This window comes from Kogia breviceps, chromosome 3, assembly GCF_026419965.1.
Source record: "Kogia breviceps isolate mKogBre1 chromosome 3, mKogBre1 haplotype 1, whole genome shotgun sequence".
Classification (NCBI taxonomy): Eukaryota; Metazoa; Chordata; class Mammalia; order Artiodactyla; family Physeteridae; genus Kogia; species Kogia breviceps.
The window spans coordinates 156,363,294-156,387,570 of record NC_081312.1 but is presented as its reverse complement, the minus strand read 5'-3'; the positions used below and the strand labels follow the sequence as shown (position 1 = coordinate 156,387,570).

General features: G+C 51.0%; 2 long non-coding RNA genes across 2 annotated transcripts; one reads left to right on the top strand and one right to left on the bottom strand.

The window, feature by feature from the left end:
• Positions 1–1,539: 1,539 nt before the first annotated feature.
• Positions 1,540–23,241, bottom strand: LOC131752578 (uncharacterized). The gene is made up of 5 exons (XR_010839865.1): positions 23,141–23,241; positions 22,932–23,048; positions 18,225–18,331; positions 2,652–2,748; positions 1,540–2,182 (listed from the first exon to the last, which is right to left on the bottom strand). It is a non-coding gene; the product is annotated as an uncharacterized lncRNA (long non-coding RNA).
• On the top strand, positions 1,795–7,289 carry LOC131752584 (uncharacterized). Its single transcript, XR_010839864.1, has 2 exons — positions 1,795–2,069; positions 6,613–7,289. It is a non-coding gene; the product is annotated as an uncharacterized lncRNA (long non-coding RNA).
• Positions 23,242–24,277: the final 1,036 nt, after the last annotated feature.

Below are 24,277 nucleotides of genomic sequence, written 5' to 3'. Positions count from 1 at the left end.
TCGGAGGGCTGGGGTGGGCTTGCCGCACAGCCGAGAGGCACCGGCCACTGTGAGGCAGGGTCCTGCGGCCCAGGAGCTCTTCAGGCCTCAGGCCTGGCCTGGCCAGCCCGCCAGGCAGGGAGGAGCTGAGAGCCTGGCTCTGGGCCTCACACCTCTGTCTCGTCCTCTCCAAGGCCCCTTTCCTGGCTGACCTTCGCAGCTTTAGTGACTCCTTTCATTCCAATCTGCTGCCCCTGGGGAGGGTTACCCGGACCCCCAGGCTTGCATCAGTGTGGCCTGGACCCACAGAGGCCGCAGTGAGTGGTTCGCAGTAAGCTGCCAGGGCTGGTCGAACTCTCGCAGGCCATCCTCACCCTCCCCTCCGTCCGCCTGGCGTTCCTCCATGGGAAAGGGGCATCCTCACATTCATTTTCTCCCAGGCATAGCTGGAGTGAGGGCCCCCTTCACTTTCAGGCTGGTATTTTAATTGGGGGAGGGGCAGTAAACACCTAAGCACTTGTGTCAGGTGGTGACCTGGATGAATAGAAAACAATGATGGAAGGAAGGGATCCCCGAGTGGAGCGGCTCTGCGGCTGTCAAAGGGCTGATCAGGAAGGCCTCCTTCAACAGGTGACCTTTAAACATGGACCTGAACAAGGTGAGCTAGGGAGCCTGGCAGATATCCGGGCAAAGAGTTTCCAGGCAGAGAAGGGCAAAGGCCAGCTCAGGAGGTGGAGGAGCCTGGCGTGTGGGTGGGAGGAGGGCCGAGGGGGACGGGCCCTGTGGGATAAGAAGTGATGTATCTGGTCTTGTCTCTAATTCCTAGAGCAGAGCTCCTAAACCCTTGGAATTTCCCAAGTGATAAGAGCGTCTTCTGTTCTTTCTAAGGATCCCCCCCTGAGCCCAAGTTTACGCTAATGAGGTAACTAAGGGTGGGGCCCTAGATCCCCTCATGATGGGGCCGGTCACCAGCAAGATCAAAGGATTAGAAGGTTGGAAGTTTCAGCCCCATCCGCTGACCCCCCAGAAGGGAGCTGGGGCTGCAGATTAAGTTCCATAAAAACTCATGAACGAGCAGATGGGATGAGCTTAGGGGTTGGTGAGCATGTCCACATACCAGGTTGTGATGCACCCCGGTTCCATGGGGACAGAAGCTTCTGCACTTAGACCCTTGCCCGATGTACCTCTTCCTCTGTATCCTTTATACATCAGTTATATTAAACTGGTGCTTGTAGGTAAATGGTCCCTCTGAGTTCTGTGAGCTGCTCTAGCACATTAATTGAACCTGAAGAGTGGGTCTTGGGAACCTCCAATTTATAGCCAGGTGTGGTCAGAAGCACAGATGACAACCTGGACTTGGGACTGGAGTCTGCAGTGGGGGCTGTCTTGTGGGAGTGAGCCCCTAACCTGTGGGATCTTGTGCTTTCTCCTGGTAGATGAGGTCAGAATGGAAGTAAATTTGTTGCGGGAAGACCCCTTCCAGGGCCTGAGAGTGGACTCTTGTCGAACACTCGGAAATGAATTGCCCAAGGAGACACACGTGCTGACAAAGCAGGAGACTTTATTGGGAAGGGGCGCCTGGGCGGAGAGCAGGAAGGTAAGGGAACCCAGGAGGACTGCTATCCACGTGGGTCGCAGTCTCGGGTTTCATGGTGATGGGGTTAGTTCCGGGTTGTCTCTGGCCAATCATCTTGCTTGGCCCATATTTGGTGATTCAGGGTCCTTCCTGGTGGTGGCGCATCTCTGAGCCAAGATGGTTCCAGCACAAAGGACTCTGGGAGGTTGGTTGTCTCCTCCCTCTTTTGGCCCCTCCCGAATTCTTCCCGGTGGCAGCATCGTGCTCATGACCTGTTGTGAGACAAGTCAGGCGAGCGAGCGGGCCTGGCCATGGCCGGTGGTTTCGGTCAACAGTTCCCTAACAAATTTGCAGGACATCCACTCATCCGCTGAGAATTGAAGAACGGCTTGATGTTGGGAAACATGCCAGGAGCCCCAGCGTGGGTTTAAACTGGCTCACTCTGCTGTGTGCAGGGTGAAGGGGGGTTGGGAGGAGTCAGGAGGACCAGGCAGGAGGCGCGTCCTGGAGCAGGGTAAGTGGTGTGTGTGTGTGTGTGTGTGTGTGTGTGTGTGTGTGTGTGACTGACAGTGGTTGGATGCCGGCCACACTGTGGAGGGACCAATGGCTGGGTTTGGTGGACGTGGCCTGTGAGAGAAAGAGGGAAGATGAGATCTGGGCCTGAGCGCCTGACAGCGTGCAGCTGCCATCATCTTACTGACCTCCCCTCCACTGCAGGGAAGAAGAGCTATTTGAGAGCTCTGCTCACCCGCGCCAGGCGGCCCATCCGGGCTGACTGAGTGAAGCAGGGCACAGGCTCCAGGAGGTGAAGGACTGATGGGCCGCCTGCTCTGAGGGCAGCTGGCTGGGGCCCACACCTCTCCCTCGGGAGCGGGGACCAGGACTGGCTGGGTGCCACCCAGTGCCGCTGGCCTGGGCGAGGCCTTCCCAGGGGAATTTAATCCTCCTAATACCCTGGGAGGGAAAGGCTATGTACTCTGGACTGAGTGTTTGTGTCCTCTCTAAATTCATATGTTGAAATCCTAACCCTCAATATGAAGGTATGAGGAGGTGGGGCCCCTGGGAGGTGATGAGGTCATGAAGGTGGAGCCCTCACCCCTTTCACCAGTGAAGACACCTGTGAACCAAAAAGGGGGCTTTCATCACACACTGAATCTGCCGGGGTCTCGATCTTGGACTTCCAGTCTCCAGAACTGTGAGAAATAAATGTTTATAAGTCACCCTATGCATAACATGGTATTGTATAACACCCTGTGTACACTGGGGTGTTCTGTTATAGACTGACACACTGACATTATCATGCCCATTTTACAAATGAGGAAACTGAGGCTTGGAGGTGGAGGACTTGCCCTTGGCCACACTGCTGGAGGGCACCGCAGGAACCTGACCTCAGCTGTCAGGCTCCCAGGTCCCCACCCTTCCTCTGGTTGCTTAGGCCACTCTGCTCCCTGAACCCAGAGGGCCCTGTGCCTCAGGCCACTGCCTCTAGGGGCCGGCCTGGAGCTGGGGGGAGCCGAGCTTTCCCTGGGGTCTGGCCAGTAGCATGTTCTGCTGGCGGTGGAAAAGTGGAAATGGGCAAGCTCTGAGTTGAGAGTGGCTTCCCTGAGTCTGATGTGAGAGCTGTGAGATGGGACAGGTGGGGGACAGGACACTGGACACTGCTGTCCTCATGCAGGTGTTCAGTCCGTAAGCAACGAGCTCCTCTGAGCCAGGCACAGTGTTCAGAACACGGTGTGTATCGGTCAGGACGTGATATGGCATAGTAACAAATGACCCCCAAATCTCAGCAATTGAAAATAAAAGGCTTGGGTTTTGTTCCTGTTGTATGTTCAATGTGACCCACAGAGATGGCACTGTCACTCGTGCCTTCAGAAGAGGGACAGAGTCAAGGCCAGCAATTAAATGCGGTCACACATTATTTCCACTCAGGCTGATTGTCCAAAGCTACTCACACGGCCACATGTGATTCCGGGGTGAGGGGCATGGTGGGTGGGCAGGACGATGCAACCAGAGAGCAAGAGATGTTACGTTTCTGTAAGAGGAAGATGCCGTTTCTGTCACTGCTGCTGGTGATAACTAGTTACCCCCAAACACAGCAGCTTAGATCATTTTATTGTGCTCCTGGATGTTGAAGGTCAGGATTTGGAAAAGAACATTTAACATAGCAGGACCCTGTGGGGTCCCTGGGCATGGAAGCCTTTCTGAGTCCCCCGTTTCTTGTTTGTAGGGAATAGGCTTCAGCCTCCACGACCTTCCCTGAGCTCCAAAGGGCAGATTCAAACAGTTGCTAATCAGGGAAGGGAGGGGACGAAGAGACAAGAGAGGAATAGCCAAGAAACAATAGCCTAGCCTTGGGAAAGGGTCCTGGTTCCCCTCGGGGGATACACATAACAATATCTTTGAGCTCTTCTGCAGACTTAAACCCCAACAAATGGAAGATGTTAACTACCTGATGAAGCATTCTTCATTCCAGAGAGAAGGTCACAGTTTGATAAACTCAAGAACCACAGAAACACATCAGGAGACCACCTGAGGCCAGGTTAAAGGAGTGCAGGCCCTGCACACACCCTGTTCTTTATCAGCAACCCCTCCCCTGAACCATTGCTATAAAACTCATCAAATCCCCCTAGGCTTGGGACACACAGAAGGCATGAGCCCGCCGTGTCCCCCCCCCTTTGCCCGGCAAGGCTGTAAAGCTATTCTTTTCTACTTCACCTGAACTCTGTTTTGGCACTGGTGCACAGAAGCTGAGTTTCCACATCAAACCCAGCAAGGAGGGTGACGTCAGCGGCCTTGGTGGGAGGGGACACCAGGCTCAGGGCTGGAGTCATCTGAAGAGTCACCACCTCACGTGCCTCTGGGACGGTCACAAGGAGGCTCCAGATGGCCTCAGTGCAGCTTTGGCTTCCTCACAGCAGGGAGGCTGCCTTTCAAAGGAGATGGTCCCAAGAGAGAAAGGTAGAGACCGTCTCATTCTTTGTGACCTGGCCTCACTTACCTCGGGGTGGCACCCTGCCCGTATCAGGAGCAGAGAACACAGCCCCACCTCTGTGCAGGAAGAGGGGCAAGGCTGGGTGCAAGAAGAGCCTGCTCTGTAGGAGATCTGCTGATTGGAAAATGCGATTTGCCCCAGAGGAGGGACGGGAGGCAGGAGAGCGGCTCTGGTGTCTGCTATAGCAGGGAGGATGCCGTACATCCAGGTTGCAACCTGGAGTTCTCTGCGTGGGCAGTTTCCAGGAGGCACCCTCAGGACCATCTTGCTTGAAGCCGGCAGGCAGGGCAGAGAAGGACCAGGATGTGGGTTCCCCTCCTGGCTCTGCCTATCTCCAAACTCTGGACCCTGGGCAGGCACTTGGCCTCTCCACGGAAGAGACCCCAGAGCAGGGAGGCGGGCCTCTGCCATCCTCCGAGAGGAAGAGGTTGAGGTGAGGCAGGGAGCCAGGCCAGGACCTGCCCCACAGAGGTGCTGCTTAAAAGTGTGCGGGCGGTGGGGGAATCACTGGCCGTGGAGGTGATGCTGGGCCGAGACTTTGGGCCCAGGTCCCCCAGGTGGCCCCAGAGGACAAAGGCCCTGGAAAGGCAGCTCCAGTCAGGGGAGGTGTGAAGGTTCAATGCAGGAGGAGAGGGGGCTGAATCTAGCCCCCAGCCCCCCACCAGGCAGGACCCAGTGCCCCCCTCCCCCCGCCAGCGAGCACATGTTCCCGACTGCCACCGTGGATGGGGAGCTGTCCCCCGACGGCAGGAAGCTCAGGGTAGAGCTGGGGAGTCAGGCACCGGGCAGCTTGTTGTCTGGAATATTCTCTATGGGGCAGGCCTCCCCAGGAGGAGGAAGCTGCTCTGGCCCAGCCCACGCCGGTGTCTGAGGCCTCATCCAAACACGGGACACGAAATGTGGGGAAGCTACTACGGAAAAAGTTTGCACTGGGGGTTCAGGCTGGGGGGTTGGGCCAGGATCCCCGTGAACTGTCCCTTCTTTCTCAGGGCCCTGCAACCCCAGCTGCTTCCAGCAGAACCGAGGCGCAGCGCACAGGACCCAAGGACGGGAGGAAGGGCGGCTGCAGGCTGTTTTCCGTTTGCTTTCTCTGCACAGCGCTGTTGCCAACTCCAACAGTCATGTCCCCCATGACGTCTGGGGACACAGAAGTCCCCGATTCTTTTAGTGCTTCTTCTGCCAGTAACCACCCTGCGGAAGTTCCTTCACTCCGGGCTTGGTAAGGCTGGGTGACGTATTCAAAGCCAAGGCAACAATGAAACTGGGTGCCCGGCAAGTAATGGAACGAACACTCTGGGCCCAGAATTCTTGTCTCTAGACAGAGAATGGGGGCCCCCAAAAAGCGTGTCATCATGCATTCCGGCTGCTGTAACAAAGTACCACAGACTGGGTGGCTTATGAACAGAAATATATTTCTCATATGTATAGCTGATTCACTTTGTTATAAAGTGGAAACTAACATTGTAAAGCAATTATACTCCAATAACGATGTTAAAAACAAAAAAAGAAAGAAATGTATTTCTCACTGTCTGGTGGCTGGAAGTATCAGATCAGGGTATCTGTAGGGTTGGGTGAGGGCCCTCTTCTGGGTGGCTGACTTCTCACTGTGTCCTCAGGAGGCGGAATGGAGAGGCTAAGGAGCTCCGGGTCTCTTATAATCTCGAATGAATAATGTCTAAGGAAGGCTCCACCTTCATGACCTAAGCACCCACCACACCATCGCACTGGGTGTACAGATCCCAACACTGGGGGGACCCAATGCTCAGACCATAGCAAAGGAGGTGAGCAGTGACCAGACCACCTGAGCCATGGATAGTGGACTAGCTCTATTCCCGAGTACCCAGGACACGCAGACCACTGGGGAGGTACGTGGTGCCTGCTGGGGCTCCCTCAGTGGGCCGCACCATATCTTCTCCCTCCTTAATAGTGGTACCCTTGGTTTTGAGCATGGCACACTGCTAGCTGGACCAGTTCTGGCCAATGGAGTGTGAGTGGCAGCACCATGAATAACTTCTATTCCAGGAACTAGTTTTTAAATTTTATTTCTTTTTATTTTATTTTCCAGGAAGTAGTTTTAAAAAGAGTGGGCAAGCCCTTCATCCCCCTTTCTCCTTCTGCTGGAAGGAATGTACACATGATGGCTGGAGCTGGAGCAGTCACCATGGACCATGAGGTAATCTTGGGAATGGAAGCCGCACACAGCCGAGCCTGCGAGTGGTGGAACCTGAGCCTCAGCATGCTGCACCCTCCCTAGCAGACCTTCCTCCTCCCACGTGGAGTAACTTCTGTCTTGTTTAAGTCACTGTTGTTTTAGGGTATCTTTCACCCACAGCTAAAGACAGTCCTAACTGCTACACCCCTCTCAGAGCATTTGGAGTCAATTACATTTCTCGCACAACAAGTCAGCCAACGGTTATACGGGATCTCACTGAACTGAAGCACCGTAGCTAAGCTCAGGCTGTTTATTGTGGGATGACTCTGGTCTTGTCAGGGATGAGGCCTCCTACACACAGCCCTGTTATCATGGCTATGGTGACGACGGCATGTGTCTGGGACTTACAGACACACGAGAGGACTGAGTCAGCTCAGGTGTCCAGGGGCAGACTGAGCACCCTTTTACTTCCCTCCCTTCTCCAACCCCCCTGGAAATGGCAACTTAGCACAATCCCAAGCAGACACGAGAAGAGGGTGGGAGGACTCCCAACTGATGTGCTTCCAGAAAATAAAAAACAGGCATGATCATATTGATTTATAAACCAAGGAGGAGGAGACTGCAGCTCAGTACGTGTGCAGGAGGCAGCTTGGGTAGAGGTGCTACCCTCCCCAGCACCTGGAGAGGCTGTGAGCTCAGAGTCTGCAGTTTGTGAACAGGATGGGCCAGGGCTTTGCTGGGCGGGGGAGGGGAGCGTTGGTGGAGGGAATTGTCCACAGAACAGTGGGGTGAGTACTCTGCTTACCTTGAACCCAGGCTCCACCGCATGGCTAACAGTGCTGAGTTTGCCCTTGGAAGTGACCTAGGAAGCAGGCTTAGTACCACCCTCATTCATCAGGTCTCTGTGGGGTGAGGAGGTCCAGCACCCTCCACTGAAGGCTGCCGGTTATGAGTCACTCTGTGGACAGAACTGGAGCCAGCCTTCCCAGGAAGGGGCGAGGCCGGCTGAGGAAATAGACCCAGACAGCAGAGGAGAGCTTTGCCCGCTGTCCACACGCCTCAGTCTGTCTCTCCTCTGTACATGCAAACCGGCAACCAAGAAAAACATTCGCCGTGAGAGAAGGACCTGGATGAACCAAGTAACAGCTGTCCTGGGAAGATAGAGATAATAAAGGCAATGAGCAGAACTTAAAAATCATAATTAACATCTCAGAGATATTTGAGGAGGTATTACATTCACAGAACAAGAACAGGAAGCTAGAGAAAGGAAAAATCAGGGAACAAGAAAAAGTTCAGAGAGATTAAAAATATGATTGTCAAAACAAAACAAAAAATCAGGAGAAGGGCTGGAAAATAGTCAAAGAAACTTCCCAGACGAGGGCAAAAAGACTAAAAGATGAAAAACATGAGAGAAAGTTAAGAGTTGTGTGGCATCATCCAGGATGTCCAAAATGTGTCTAATAGGAGTTCAGAAACTATGAGGATTCAGTTTAAGCAGTGCTTAGAGGAAAACTGATAGCTTTAAATGCCTATATTAAGAAAGAAGAGGGCTTCCCTGGTGGCGCAGTGGTTGAGAGTCCACCTGCCAATGCAGGGGACACGGGTTCATGCCCCAGTCCGGGAAGATCCCACATGCCGCAGAGCGGCTGGGCCCGTGAGCCATGGCCGCTGAGCCTGCGTGTCCAGAGCCTGTGCTCCGCAACCGGAGAGGCCACAACAGTAAGAGGCCCACGTACCACAAAAAAAAAAAAAAAAAAAAAAAGAAAGAAAAAGAAAGAAGAAAGACCTCCAAATCAATAATCTAAACTTCCATCTAAAAACACTGAAAAAAGAAGAGCAAAATAAACCTGGAGTGGTCAGAAGGAAGACAATAAATAAAGACCAGAACAGAAATTAATGAAACAGAGAATACAAACACAATAGACAAATTCAGTGAAACCAAAAGCTGGTTCTTTGAAAAGATCAACAAAATTGACAAACCTTTAGCTAGATTGATTAAGAACACAAAGGAGAGAAGATTCAAATTACTACAATCAGAAATGAAAGCGGGGACAGTACTACCAACTTTATGGAAATAAAAAGGATTATAAAGGAATACTATGAACAACTGTATGTCAACAAATTAGGTAAATTAGATGAAATCGACAAATTCCTAGAAAGACACCAATTACCAAAACTGACTCAAAAAGAAATAGATCATGTGAATATACCTATGAGAAAGAGAATAAATTAATAATAACAATAATAATAATATAAACTACCCATGAAGAAAATCCCATGCCCAGATTGCTTCAGTGCTGAATTCTTCAGCCCTAGACTGTTCAGGCTACCATAACAAAATACCACAGACTGGGTGGTTTATAAACAACAGGAATTTATTTATCATAGTTGAAGGCTGGAAGTCTGAGACTGGGGTGCCAGCATGGTTGGGTGAGGGCCCTCTTCCAGGTTGCAGACTTCTTATTGTATCTTCACATGGTGGGAGGGGTGAGGATGCTTTGTGGGGCCTCTTGTATAAGGTTTCCCACTGATGAGGGCCCCACCCTCATGACCTGTGCACCCCTCAAAGTCCCCACCTTCTAACATCATTACATTGGGAGTAAGGATTCCAACATGTGAATTTGGGTGGGGGGGACACAAACATTCAGACCCTAGAAACTTCCAAACATTTAAAGGAGAATTAATACCAATTCTTCACACACTTTAAAAAATAGAAGAGGAGGGAACACTTTCCAATTTATTATGAGTTCAGTATTATCCTTGTACCAAAACCAGACAGGAAATCACAAGAAAAGAAACTGATAGACTAATATCTTTTATGAATATGGATGCAAAAATCCTCCAGAAAATAAGAGCAAACCAAATCCATCCACAAATAAAAAGAACTATATATCATGACCAAGAAATTATCCAGAGATGCAAGGCTGATTTAACATCTGAAAATTTATATAATACAATAGGTCAGTTGAATAAAAAACAAAAATCACATGAACACCTCAAAAATCATTTGCCAAAATCCAACACCCCTTCATGATAAAAATACTCAAAACTAAGAGCAGAAGGGAACTTCCTCCACCCAATAAAGGCATCTATGAAACAGCCACAGCTAGCATCATACTTAGTGAAAGACTGGATGCTTCCCCCTCAGATAAGGAACAAGACTACTTCTGTCACATTTATTCAACATTGTACTGGAGGTTCTAGCTAGGGAAACTGGGCAAGAAAAAGAAATAAAAGGCATCCAGATTGGAAAGGAAGAAGTCAAATTATCTTTATTTGCAGATGACATGATCTTATATGTAGGAAACGCTAAAGATACTACACACACACACACACACGCACACACACACCCAACCCTGTTAGACCTAATAAAATAAATGAATACAGCAAAGTGGCAGGATACAAAACCAACACACACAGATCAGTTGCGTTTCTATACACTAACAGTGAGCAACCTTGAAAGGAAATTAAGAAAACAATACTATTTACAATGCATCAAAAATAATAAAATACTTAGGAATAAACTTAACCAAGAAGATGAAAGACTGTACACTGAAAACTACAAAAGACTGCTGAAAAAAATTAAAGGCATAAATAAATGGAAAGACATCCTGTGTTCATGAATTTGAAGACTTAATATTGCTAATATGTCCCTATTACTCAAAGCAATCTACAGATTCAATGCACTCACTATCAAAATGTTAATGGCATTTTTTTCAGAAATAAAAAAAAAACATACTAAGATTCCTTTGGAATCTCTAAGGGCCCTGAATAGCCAAAACATTATTGAGAAAGAAAAACAAAGCTGGAGACCTCACACTTCCTGGTTTCAAAACATATTATAGGGCTTCCCTGGTGACACAGTGGTTGAGAATCCGCCTGCCGATGCAGGGCACACGGGTTCGTGCCCCGGTCCGGGAAGATCCCACATGCTGCGAAGCGGCTAGGCCCGTGAGCCATGGCTGCAGAGCCTGAGTGTCCGGAGCCTGTGCTCTGCAATGGGAGAGGCCACAACAGTGAGAGGCCCGCATACCGCAAAAAGAAAAAAATATATATTATAAAGTCACAATAATCAAAACAGCATGGTACTGACATAAAGACAGACATATAGACCAATGGAACAGAATAGAGAGCCCAGAAACAATCAACAGAGTGAAAAGGCAACCTATATAATAGGAGAAAATATTTGCAAACCATATATCTGATTGGGGGGGTAATATCCAGAATATATAAATAACTCCTACAACTCAACAACAAAAACAATGAATAACCTGATTAAAAGTGGGCAAAATTCTCCACAGAAGATATAGAAATGGCCAATAAACATATGAAAAGATGCTCAACATCACTAATCATCAGGAAAACACAAATCAAATCCACAATGAGATATCACCTCACACCTGTTAGGATGGCCACTATCAAACATAACAAAACAGAAAATAGCAAGTGTTCAACGAGGATGTGGAGAAATTGGTACCCTGTGTGCTGTTGATGGGAATGTAAGTCGGTGCAGACCCTACGGAAAACCATACAGCGGTTCCTCATAAAATTAAAGATAGAATTACCATATAATCCAACAATCTCACTTCTGGATATACTTCCAAAAGAATTGAAAACAGAATCTCAAAGAGATATTTGTGCATCTATGTTCACTGCAATATTATTCACAATATCCAAGGGTTAGAAGCAACATAAAAGTCCATCGACAGATGAATGGATAAAGAAAATCTGGTCTATACACATAATAGAATATTATTCAGCCTTAAAAAGGAAGGAAATTCTGACACATGCTAAAACCTTGAGGACATTATGCTAAATGAAATAAGCCAGCCACAGGAAGACAAATACTGTATTGTTCCACCTATATAAGGCACCTAAAATAATCAAACTCTTAGAAGCAGAAGGTAGAATGCTGATTTCCAGGGCTTAATTGGGAGAGGGAAGTAAGGAGCTGTATAGAATGGCAAGATGAAAAAGCCCTAGAGATCCTTGTGCAATAATGTGGGCAGTTAACAATACTATACTGTACATTTAAAAATGGTTAAGATAGTAAATTTTATGTTATGTATTGTTACCACAATTTAAGAAAGTCAACTTCCTTGGATATTCATACAACATGCATAGGGATGAAAAGTGTAAAAATCTTTTTTAGATGTTAAGAGATCTAAATATTTGGAGGAATTAACCATGTTTTTGGATTGGAAGTCTCAGTATTTTAAACTACAGTGGTTAAGAATCTGCCTGCCAATGCAGGGGACACAGGTTCAAGCCCTGATCTGGAAAGATCCCACATGCCACAGAGCAACTAAGCCCATGCACCACAACTACTGAGCCTGCGCTCTAGAGCCCACGAGCCTCAACTACTGAAGCCCGTGCACCGCAACAAAGAGTAGCTCCCGCTCGCCGCAACTAGAGAAAGCCCGCATGCAGCAACAAAGACCCAACGCAGCCTAAATAAATAAATAATTTTTTTAATTAAAAAAAAAAAAAAAAAGAATTCCAACACAGCAGGAGGAGAATATGAAATCAAGTGTAGGGCTCTTCTGAGCATGGGGCCCTGAGCAGCTGCATTCGTGGCAAGCCCATGAATTTGGCCTGATTATTGGCTCCAAAATATAAAATAAACCAATGGCTCAAAATAGAGAGCCCAGAAACAGGCCCAGGCACATAACCTCATTTGACTTATGACAAAGGTAGCCCTGCAGGAACAGTGGGGAAAGGACAGCCTCTTCAGTATACGCTGAGGAGAGAAAAATCCAAGTGCAAAAAAGTATAGACTTGAAAAAAAAAGTATAGACTTGAAAAGATGAAAAAGTCCTTAAAAAAGGAAGGAAATTCCAACACGTGCTATAACCTGAATGAAACTTGAGACCATGATGCTACATGAAATAAGCCAGGCACAAAAGTACAAATACAGTATGATTGCACTTACATGAGGTACTTAGAGGAGTCAAACGCATAGAGACAGGAAGGAGAATGGCTTCTACCAGGGGCTGGGAGAAGGGGGGTGGGGTGGGGGATTATTATGTTATGGGTACAAAGTTTCAGTGTGGGAATATGAAAAATTCTGGAAATGAATGGTGCTGATGGTTGCAGAATAATGTGGATGAACTTAATGCCACTGAGCTGCATGCTTAAAATGATGAATATGGTAAATACTATGTTATCTATATTTTAACAATGAAAAAGAGAGAGGAAAGGTAAATAACATAGCCGTAGAAGAATATATAGAAGAATAACTTCATGATCTTGGCCTAGAGAAAGGTCTCTTATGCAAGATTTTAAAAGTCCTAATGATTAAAAAAAAAAAATGTCTGATCACTTTGATTCATTTGAATTAAGAAACTTTTCTTTATCAATGATACTATTAAAAGAAACATTAAGTCACAGAGTGGAAAAAGATATTTGCAATACATGTGACTGGCAAGGGGCTCATATCCAGAATATATAAAGTGCATCTAAAAATCAATAAGAAAAATACGGAATGGTGAGTAAAATGGAAAAATGGGCAAAATGTTTGAACAGACATTTCCAAAGAGAGGATATTCAAATGGACAATAAACATACATGTGTTTTAACCATGCAAATTAAAATCACAGTGAACTAGCTCTGCACAACAAGGGGTTGGTAAGTGTGTGAACTTACTAGGAAATCTTAACACTGCTGGTGCGCTGTAATCACTTTGGAGAATTGTGTGGCAGTGTCTTCTAAAGCTGAAGATTTGCACACCCATGAGCCTGCAATTCCTCTAGAAGCTACTTACCTACTAGCATGTGTGTGTGTGTTGCAGCCAAATACATATGCAAGTACGTTCTTAGCAATATCTTGATCATAGCCTCAGCTCTGGACTGAATGCTTGTGTCCCCCAAATCCATTCGTTGAAACTCAATCCCCAATGTGATGGTATTTGGAAGTGGGGCCTTTGGGAGGTCATTAGGTCATGAGGGTTGGGCCCTCATGTGGGATTAATGACCTTATACAAGAGACGAGAGAGTTTCTCTCTCTGTCTCTTTCTCTGCCATGTGAGGACACAGGGGAAGACAGCCATCTATAAATCAGGAAGATTTCCAGATGGCCTTCACCAGAACCCGACCCCTGACCACGCAGTCACACTCATCTTGGACTTCCCACCTCCAGAACTGTGCAAAATAAACGTTAGTTGTTTTAGCCACCCAGTCTACGGTATTTTTGTTACAGCAGCCTGAACTAAGATAGCCCCCAAATGGAAACAATGGAAATGCCCATCCATAGTGTAATGGACTAAAAAAAAAAAGCATATTCATATAGTGAATTCTATACAGCAGGAATAGAATGAACTACAGATGCATCCAGTAACAGGGTTAAATCTTAAAAGCACATGATATTGAGAGAAAGAAGGTAGATATAAACTGTGCATACACTGCTTGATTCCATTGATAGACATTACACAGACATGCAACTCTCACCATCATCCTTGGATGCAAGGACGCCTGGTCAACTATAAAACCATTTCAGGAAGAGCTTCCTGGCGGCTTTCTGCCAGGTGGCAGAAATCCAGGCAGGGGCCAGGGAGGGAGGAGGTATCACTGGGATGCATCTTACTGGTGGTGACACAGGGGCTTTCTTGACCATAATTTGCTAAGTTAAGGGACTTTCCTGGAGGTCCAGTGGTTAAGACTCCGTGCTTCCAATTCAGGGGGCGTGGGTTCAATCCCTGGTCAGGGAACTAAGATCTTACATGCCGTGAAGTGTGGACAAAAAAAAAAAAAAAAAAAAATTGCTAAGTTGAACACTTATATTTAAATTTTTTTCCTGGATGTATATTATATTCACAACAAAGAGGAAAAATAGAGAGAAAGGAGGAGAGAAATAGAGCAAGTATGAAAACGCTTTCACGTAGTATTACTGGAGGGGGATGTGGAGTTGAGACTTTTTCCAGGTTCTTTTGTGTATTTGATGACCTCTTCCCCATGCCGCCCCCTCACCATCCTCCAGCATTTAGAGGAGCTCCTGTGCTAGGAGAGGGGACCTGCCTGATCAGAGTTAACCCCCGAGCCCTCTCCCAATACTCAGTGAATCTGAGGTTCCGGTCTGGCTGGTGGAGCCCCATGTGGGCACCGGGCGCTAGTCTCTCCCCACTTACGGCGCTCTTCACAGACGCGTGTGAGTGCCCCCAGGGAACCCTCTGCAGATCACCAGGGCTCTCTCCTGGCAGCAGTCTCCTTATGGGTCCTCTGTCCTGAAGACCCTAACTGCCTTTATCTCCCTGGATGTCCAGCTCCCTCTCTTGAACTTGGGGAGCCTTCTCTGCTTGTCCAGGAACCCCCAGGTCTGCTCTGCAGCCCATAAACCTCTCAGGCAGGGAGCAGGCCATCACAGGACTCACCCATCTCTTTCCCGTCTCCCAGGGACCGCCGTCCTTCCTCACCCGATGTCCTGTTGTTCACAAGCTTGTCTGGTTGTGTTGGTAGTTTCAGGAGGGAGGGTAAATCTGGTAAATCTGCGACTCCATCCTGGGTGTACCCATGGAGGGTGCGGTGTACCCACGGAGGGTGCGCTGTACCCCAGATGGGCCAGGAGAGAAGGTTCTGAGCACAGGGCAGGCAGGCAGAGGTCTCAGAATTTCTCTCTGCTGCCTCTTTTCTCAGGCAGGAGCTGGGGAGGGAGGAGGCCAGAGGAGAGAGGAGATTACAGGGGACAGAGGAGAGCTAGTGGATCAGGGGACCCTGCGTGACATCCAACAGCACTGGGGCTGAGAAGCCACTCGATGGGAGGGCCGGGCGAGCTCTAGCACGACTCTGGATTTCAGGCCCTGGGCTGTGACTCGTGCCCAGTGGGGTGACTAGGTCCTCACCTTTGATCACCATGGAAACATGATCCCCTGGGTCCACCCCACTGAGATTCCCCTCCATAATCCTTCTTTCAAAGGCACTCCTCTTCTCGGGCCCTGGTGCTGGGCCAAAAGGTCCAAGGCCAGCCTTGCTGGTCTGCTCAGGTCCTGGCACCCTCTCGGCCTTGGTCCTTCGGGCCTCTCTATTTCACAGGCCTGAAAACAGCCCATTTATTTGGGAAAAGCCAGAAAGCCTCAACAATTCTCTGTCCTGAAATTCTCAAGAACAAAGTGTTTGTTTTAACTTGAGGAGCAGAGCCTCCACCTGGAAAATCTAAGTGACCTCAGCAACCGTGCCCTCAACACCATCACCCTCTGCCTGAGCCCACTGCCGGGCCCTGGAATGCCAGCCTTTCATATTCCTTCCTTCGCTGGTCTCTGGAGGAGGAAAAGGAGCATCCAGCCTCTGACCCTGCAGGCACCTGGTCAGCTCTGGCCTCTGTGGGCGAGTGTGCTTGGTTTCTTCCTGCTGAAGGTCAGGGGTGGGGAATGCCCATCCAGCCTTGGGGCTTGGGTTCTAGAAACTTCAAGGGCCCCAGGGAACGTCAACTCAAAGGCACACCCACACCGGGTGCTCAACCTGCGAGGTCTTCCCGAGCCCTGGGTATGGACGCAGAGTGGCCCCTGCCTGGCTGGAGGAGGGCCAGCGCTGACCAATGTCTCGGGTGCCAGGTAGTGGACATTGGCCCCCAGCAGCCGAGGTGTGGCCACCCCAGCTGCTCCTGCCCCATCCACAAGGGGTGCTGTTTGCCACCCTCCGGCTCTTAGCTGCCTCCCGCCCTGCAGGGTCTCCAGGACCCAGACAGCTAGGAGACACTGCCCCTCACCTTTCTTTTTTGAGCACCTGATGTATGCAGGGACGATTCTATAGGCGTTAAGGGAAAACGGAGGGATGGCCAATGAGTCCTACTGCAGAGAGATTACGCCTGTCGGAGGATGGAAGGCCAGTTATCCTCATGACTGCTGGTACTGACACTGATGGAGCCCTGGGGTACCACTCACAGGCTCAGTGCCTTGCTGCCATGATCTCGCCCCAGCTGGCAACTTGATTATCCCCGTCCTACAAACGGGGAAGGAGGCTCGTTAGTTCATCAACCTCCTCAGGCTCACACAGCTGGACGTACAGCCTCCGAGATGGTAAAATGCCAGATCAGTCCCAGCAAGGGGGAGTCAGGGAGGGTGCGCAGAGGAAGTGGCCTGGAGCTAGGCTCCGGGGATGGGAATGGGCTCTCGGATGGAAGGCAGAGAGGAAGGGCAGAGAACAAACAGCATAGACAAATCAGGGTGCTGGTCACCCACTGAGCCCGGACCTGGGTGGACGGTGGAAGAGGCAGGACAGGCTCTGAGCCGGGTCCTGCAGGGGTGCCCTCCTGGGTTGCAGGGGTGTCGAAGGGATTCTGCTAGGGAGTGACACCCTCCAGGGGGCTGGACCTGTCGGGGCCTGAAGCTGGTTTTGATGCGAAATCAAAAACAGGTTTGTGGGTGAGTCAGTCGCAGGGAGCACACGGAGAAACCAGCTTCTTGGAGGTCTTTCCTCTCAGCCCTTAAGACTGGGCAGCCGCCCACGCCTGCCTGCCCGAGGACCAGTGGGAACAGGTTTGCTGGGCCCGCTGGGTGCCTTCCTGTGTGGATCTGGCCTCACTGTTGTGTCTAGACTGCCAGTAGGGGGTCCGGGAGGGGGCACTGGACAAGGCTACGTCTGAACCCTTGTTCCCAACCACAGATGGGGCAGGCTGGTTGGAAAATATTCCTTTCCTGAGACATCGCAGCTCAGCCTCTTTGAATCCCCCGGCCACTTCCTTCCTGTGTGTATCTTACGCTTGCTGGCTGAGGGACTGGGCGGGTTCCGTGTGTGTTGTTGTTGCTTATTTTAAGTTTCTGTCTTGTTCCTTTGTGAGTTGCACGCAAGGGGGGTGTGGTTGGTTCTAAGAGGCCTTTGTCACTGTAATGCATGTCGGGGATGACTTGGGTTTTCTCTGCAAGTTAAAAACCTCTGCTTGTGAGAATGAGAAGGAAGGAGGGTCTCCTTAGGGCCACAGGTAAGGACCTTCACATGTGATATCATGCTTAGGCTCAAATCGGCATCAAGACATAGGTAAGGCAGGTAAGAAACATGGAGGATCCAGGAAGCTGGAGTATTGGCCGTGGTCTTGGAGCCAAGGTTTCCTGCCTCCTAGGTCCAAGTGCTTTCCTGGATGTCCACGGGCAATGCCAACATGCCTTCCAGTGCCTGTGGCGGCTGGGGACACAGTCTTCCCCCCTTAACCTTCAGAGCCTGCACTGAAAGCATGTGCTGCCTGTTTCCTGAGAAGTCAAGGGAACTTTGACTTGTTTTTCTTTCTCTTTAAGTAAACAGAATACAAGAGAGTTTCTCCAACTTCCTTGGCTGTGGCTCACCGGAGACGATGCAATTCACATGGCAACCCCATACACACACGAGGGTACACGTGTATGTACGCATGTGTGTATGATGTGTGTACGTATGTATACAAAATACAAACATTTGTCTCTAATGGAGACAATTTTCAGAAAAAAAACACTCACCCCACATTCACTCCACCTGTGATACATGCACATTTTCTGTATAAATGCACGCACACAAACATATATGTGTATCTGTAACTGATGCAAATTTTAGGAAACAACGTCCACTCACCCTAAGTGTGACGCTCTCAGTGTGTGATCTGCTCCGTCTTCTGCTGGCCGCCTTGCACTGAGCTGTGTCCATCACATCAGTGGGTCACAGTTGATGCATGGCAGGCACTGAAAAAGAAGAAGTTGTGCTTGTGGGGCCCCAGAGTCCCGCACCCAGTCCCCGGGCACCTGCACTCCACGCAGTCAGGTGCGCGCACGCTTTGGGCCTGAGGGCAGGAAGGTTTGCCCCTGCCCACGTGGCGAGCCTGGGAGCGCTACCCCGGACTTGGGGTTTCCTAGGGGGCCAAGTGTTTGAGGAGGGGCGTCCAGGTAGGAGGAACTCGAGGACATGTCCCCAAAGACAGGTGTCCAGGTGGCAACATACAGCACTTGCCACCCCTCCAAGCGAGCCCCCATTTCCTCTAAATATGGGTGATGGTGATAATGATCAAAGCACAGCCAGCTCTGTTCACAGCTCGGAGGAGCGTGTTTAACACACCTCGCAGAGCAGAGGTGCTTGTTGTTACCCACAAATGCCCACGAGGACCAGAGGCCCGGCGGCCCCACCCACTGCAGTGGGTGTGAGGAGTTAAAGGTGGGCGAGCTGTCAGTTCACCCAGGTGCGGCCCCGTGTGTGCGCAGGCGCAGGGGTAGGGACCCAAGAGGCTGGTTCAGAGAAGCGTGGCCCAGGGTTGCTGCGCCCTCCACGTGGCTGTGACGCCCTTTATTCCACACCAGGTGACAGTGATGCCCGTCTGGGAAAGTGCTCGTGGAGCCCTTTCTGATGGGCACATTCTTGCAGGGCTCTGCAGGCAGTGATGGAACTAGATATCCAGCCGCCATCCTCCCAGAGCTCAGGTCCCACCGACTCAAGCCTGCTGCGGTGGATTATGCAACCATGAAGAGGCGCGGCGGTATGGGGGCCGCAGAGTGCAGGCTGCCCTGCCCAGCTCAGCCAGACGTGTGGTTACCAGCCCTGGTTCCCAGCCATCCGTGAGGTGCTGGTTTCCCCCTGGGTACTGACATGGACTGTCGACAAGGGCAAGATTCCCGGAGTCAGGACCTGATGGAAGTGGGGTGCCCGCAGGACTGCTAGAGAGCCCCATCTCCACGGAAAGACAGTCACTGGGCCAGGTTAGAGATACACTCAAGCCGTTTAATACCCCTAGGGCTTCTGTGAGGTTTCACACGGTCATGGCCCAGGGCGGTCGCCGGCATGGGAGAGTATCTGCCGGTCAGAGGGGCCTGGCAGGTGACCGGGGCGGGGGAAGTCAGTGGGGCAGCTGTCTTACTGGGTTTTGCTGGGGTTTGCTCTGGGTGCCCCTGCAGCTATCTCCAGCTCCCCGTGTAAGAGAGGGTGATGCTGGCCTAAGGGCTGCTTCAGAGCCCGAGTATCTATCTGTGGGGTGGGGGCAGGCCGGGGTGCAGCCCGGGGAAACGGAGCTGGCAGGAGGCAAGCCTGGGATCCTTTTCTACCTCAGCACCGCTCCCTGCCGGGCCTTCCTCCCACTACTGTGGCCACGCTTAGCAAATAAAAATATAGGCCGTCCAGTTATGCTTGATTTTCAAATAAACAACAAATACATTTTACTATCAGCATGGCCCCAGTGTTGCAAAAGTGTCCTGTATCTGGCCACTCTACCTCCTAGACCTTGGGCTCCATGACTGCATCTTGGAACCTGGTCTTCTGCAGGGGCTGGGGGCTAAGGCTGCAGGTCTGAGGCAGCCAGGACAGGCCTCCAGACATCAGAGCCTTATGCAAAGGGCAGATGTGGAAAGAATGGGTCAGAGGAGTGGGATCCTGTAGGCCTAGAACGAAGCCTGAGACAGAAGCTGTGCAAGCTCCAAGCCCACGAGCCCGCATGTGGGTGGCTGTGACCTCCCATGACCTTCTGGGACCCCCTCCACCCAATCACTGGAGAGGGTCTCTGCTCCCCAAACCCTCTCCCTCGCCAGCCACCGACCTTGTACTGGGGTACTGGTCCCCAGGTGCTTCCCCTGGGGGAGCAGAGGAGACTCGCTCAGCTGGCCCTTGAGCCCCCTATATCCGAAGAGCTGGGGCTCTCTAGTTGTCCTGGGGGCACCCCACTTCCATCAGGTCCTGACCCCTGGAACCACAGTACATGAGACTGAAGAGAAAGAGAAAGATTGGGCATGAGAGGGACGTCCCCAGGATAAACACAGCCCCAGTAGGAGGGCCTGGGCCTTTCCTGCTCCCACACCCAGGCCACATAACTTGCTTTTTTCACTAACAGATTGGTCTTAGGGAAAAGGAGGGCCCTAGAACCCTAGCTTCAGCAGAAGAAGGGATCCTAGCAGTACAGCCCAGCTAAGAAGATTCTGTGTTAGGGTTTGGGGCCAAAGGCCATTGAGTAATTGTATAAGGATTTTTTTTTTTCATTTGTAATTGCTTGAAGATACAGTTCAAACTTGCTTAAACAAAAAGAGGAATTTAATTGGCTGTGTAACTGGATTACTAGCTTCAGGCATAGTTGGATCGAGGAGCTCACATTGCAGCCATAGTCACTATGTCAACCTCTCCCTCTCTGTCTCCCTCTCCCTCCCCCTCCCCCTCCCCCTCCCTCTCTCTCTCTCTCTCTCTCTCTCTCTCTCTCTGTAATTCTATTTTTCCCCCACCCTTTTGGATTCTTCCTGGGGCCAGCTCCTCCACATGGTCAGAGTGGCAAGCTGACCATCAATAGCTCTATTCAGACAAGCCAGAGCCTCACAGAAAAGAATTCAAGCCCTTGAGGCCACTCTGATTGGTCCCCTTGCTTGTATTCCCAGCCCAGACGTACCACTGTGCCAGGGAGGCAGAGCTTGGCCAGTCCGGGGTCATATGCCCACTCCCGTGAGGGCAGGAGGGAAGAGGAAATTGGGCAGACAGCCATGAACTTCTGCAGTATACGCCCCTGCTAAATTCGTTGCTCACCATCCTAGAGCTTGTGTTTCCAGCAGGGACCTCACCCGGAGAGGAGAGGGGTGGTCTGTCTGAGGGTGGATTCAGCTAATCCTAGGGACTTTACACAAAACTTTGTTATTGTGACATCTAACAAGCCATTCAGAAGGTTGCGTACTTATGCCGCTGACAGATGACTCAGGCAGGGCCTCGGGAGTGAGACAGCCTCCTGCCAAAGCAGAGTGTAGGCAGAGTTGGTCCTTGGGGCTCTCAGGCCCTTTGGGTGGAGACTTCTGGTGCTGAACCCTCCTGGTTTCCCTCTGCTTCCAGTTCCTTGGGAGGTGACACTATTAAGTCCCTCACGGTCAGGGGTCACGTGACTGGTTGTGGCCATGCACTGTAAGTGGAATGCTGTCTGTGACATCCAGGGGGAGGCATGATTCTCCAAGACTCTCCCTCTTCTGTACACGATGACCAGATAGGAGGTCTCGAGGGGAGACAGAGCCACAGCATGGGTGCAGCTTGGAGGGCCACCTGCCACTCGGTTAATCGTGTCCCCGAGAGTTGCCCAGATCTGAAGTGTACTGTGTGTGAGAAATAAACTTTTTGCTGTGCTCGGACTCTAAGATTTGGGGCTGTTTGTTGCTGTGGCATAGGGCTCCTGACAAATACACCTTAACAGGCTCTTGGCCAATATGAGACCCTGCTTTGCTCTGAGATGGCCCCAGTCTGCTCATCCTTTCAGTCTCTCGGGATTTGCACCCCTGCCTTCCTTCTTCTCTATCAGATACTCCTGGCTGGCTGATGAGGTGCTAATATGAGCTAAGGTCTTAATGGTCGATGCCGGTTAATCTTGCCCACCCAACGTTCTCTCACCCTTAAACTCTAACCAAACCGAGCATCCTCCAGAATCCTCTCCCCTGGATCTTTGCTGTCCCTGGCCTTTCTGTCCTGTTCCTGCCGTGGGGCCTCGCTGCCCTCTTGGATGGGTGAGGTCATACCAATCCCTTCACACTTTCGGATTGCGGCTCCTGGAAGACATTTCCCAGCGTGCGGACCCCAGCCTGGACTCTCCGGCAGCCTGCGCTTGTAGCTTCATCTGGGAACCACGTCTGTGCTCGCCTGCCTCCAGACAGACCGGGGGCTCCCGGAGGGCAGGCGGGGTCCAGCCTGGCCCCTGGCGCCCAGGGAGTTTCACCTGCGCACCGACCCCACTTTAGCAGAACTGTCGATGCCTTACGCCACTGGGCGAGTCAAAGGCACTCAGACACCTCCTCCCGCCCCGCTCCCAGCTTTGTGGGCGAGGGCTGGGGTGCAGAACGCCTGGGGATACTCTGAACCTCGCCGCTCGCTCAGTCGCCCCTTCTGTGGCACACGCGGCCGCCCGCAGGCAGAGGCAGCGAGGGGCCCGCGCTGACCTCGCCGACCTCTCCGGTCCCGGAAACGCCCCGCAGAGCAAGCGAAAAGCGCGAGTCAGAGCGAGCGCTGCGCCGAGGTCACGGTGAAGGGCCAGGGAGGCGGCGCCTGCGGGCCGACTGGGAGACGCCCCTGGCCGCTGCCCGCGCGCTCCCGCCCCCAGCGCCCCCAGGCCCTCTGGCGCCCCCGCAAACCCCCTGCGTCCCGCGCACCCTCGCCCCCGCGCCCCCCGTGTCCCCGTACCCCCCCGGCCCTCCGCGCCCCCCCTCCCCCGGCAGCTCTGGCCCCACCGAGCAGCTCCCTTCCCCTAGCACGCCCTCCTCCCCCCACTAGCCCGCGCACCCGGCCTCAGCTTCACCCAGAACCTGTTTTTAAACCTGGAAGCTGGCTGGAGACCAGTTTGCAAAGACCCACCTTTAATAGCACCTGCTGAATACTTCCCTGCACTGGGAAAGGCGCAGCTAATGATGGTGATGGCCGCTCCAGTTTACTGCTTGAGCATCGGCTGTGTGCCAGGCTCTTCCCCAGCCACTGTAAGTACATCGTATCAGGGGTATAAACTGTTATCCCAACAGCAGAGTTTTTTTAATTGAAGCATAAATGCGTCAGTCCAAGGCACTTACATCTTCGCACAGCAGGAGATTCAGCCTTTACTCATATTCGATGTCCACATCAGTGCACTTTCCCAGGCACTGTGGTGGTGTAGCAAACCATCCCCCAGCTTAATGGCTTCACAAGGACATTTATTTTGCTCTTGAATCTTCGAAACACATTCCCCTGGGACTCAGCAGGGGGCGGTGTTTTGAAGACGCCCCCCGCCCCACCACCAGCCCCCACCTGCCCCCAGGAGGCATTCTGCAAGGGCAGAAACACTTCTTTGGCCAGAGCCACCTAGGCTTGACTGGGGGTGGGCAGGGGGGGAGGGTGGGGGATGGAGGAGGGGGTGTCACAGGCTGTCAGGACCTGTGGATCCACTCTGTTCCCTCATTCTGTGCCCTTACACTGGAGGGAACAGTGTTCAGGAGGTGAGCTCTGCAAAGAGCAAATGACCCAGTCTGGTTATCCAGAGTTACTAGGCAGTTAAATCAGACAGGACGAATTTAATTAATTAGGCTGACTTAGTAAGCGGGACAAACTGGTATCTGGGACTTCTGTCCCACGGGGGGCCCAGTCCAGGGTGTTCTGATTTACACTCAACCTCAAAGGACCCCAGCTGACCCGGGAGCAGTGGGAGAAAGGGATGGGGCTTTGAGAGCCCCAGCTGGAGGCCCACAGCTGGGAGGAGGATGCTAGTCCCTACCCCCTGGTCTGCAGGATGAGTCTCTTCTTAGAATAGGCCTTCATATTATTTATCAAGACTCAATTTTTTTTCCTCTTCTAACTCATTTACTTTTGTTTTTATCCTTGTGCATGCCTTTCAAAATACAGTCCTCACATCATATTTCTCTTTTCTATTCATTCCTTCTCACTTGGTGATGAGAGCAAGCGGTGGCCACATCCTGGGAGTTTGGCTGGGCAGTTTTCTCATCATTCCTGTCTATGTTAGTTGTAGTTTCCATTTCTTCTGTGACCCAACATTTATTTAGGAGAGGGTTTTAATTTTCAGTTTCAAGTGGGTAGATTTTTAAGGTTGAGGTATGATTTGTACACAGTGCATTTTATAAATTAAACTGTAGTTATTAACTTGAACATTTATTGCACTGAGGTTTTAGGACTTCCGTACACTTTCTGCCCTTTGGTATTTATTGAGGTTTTCTTGA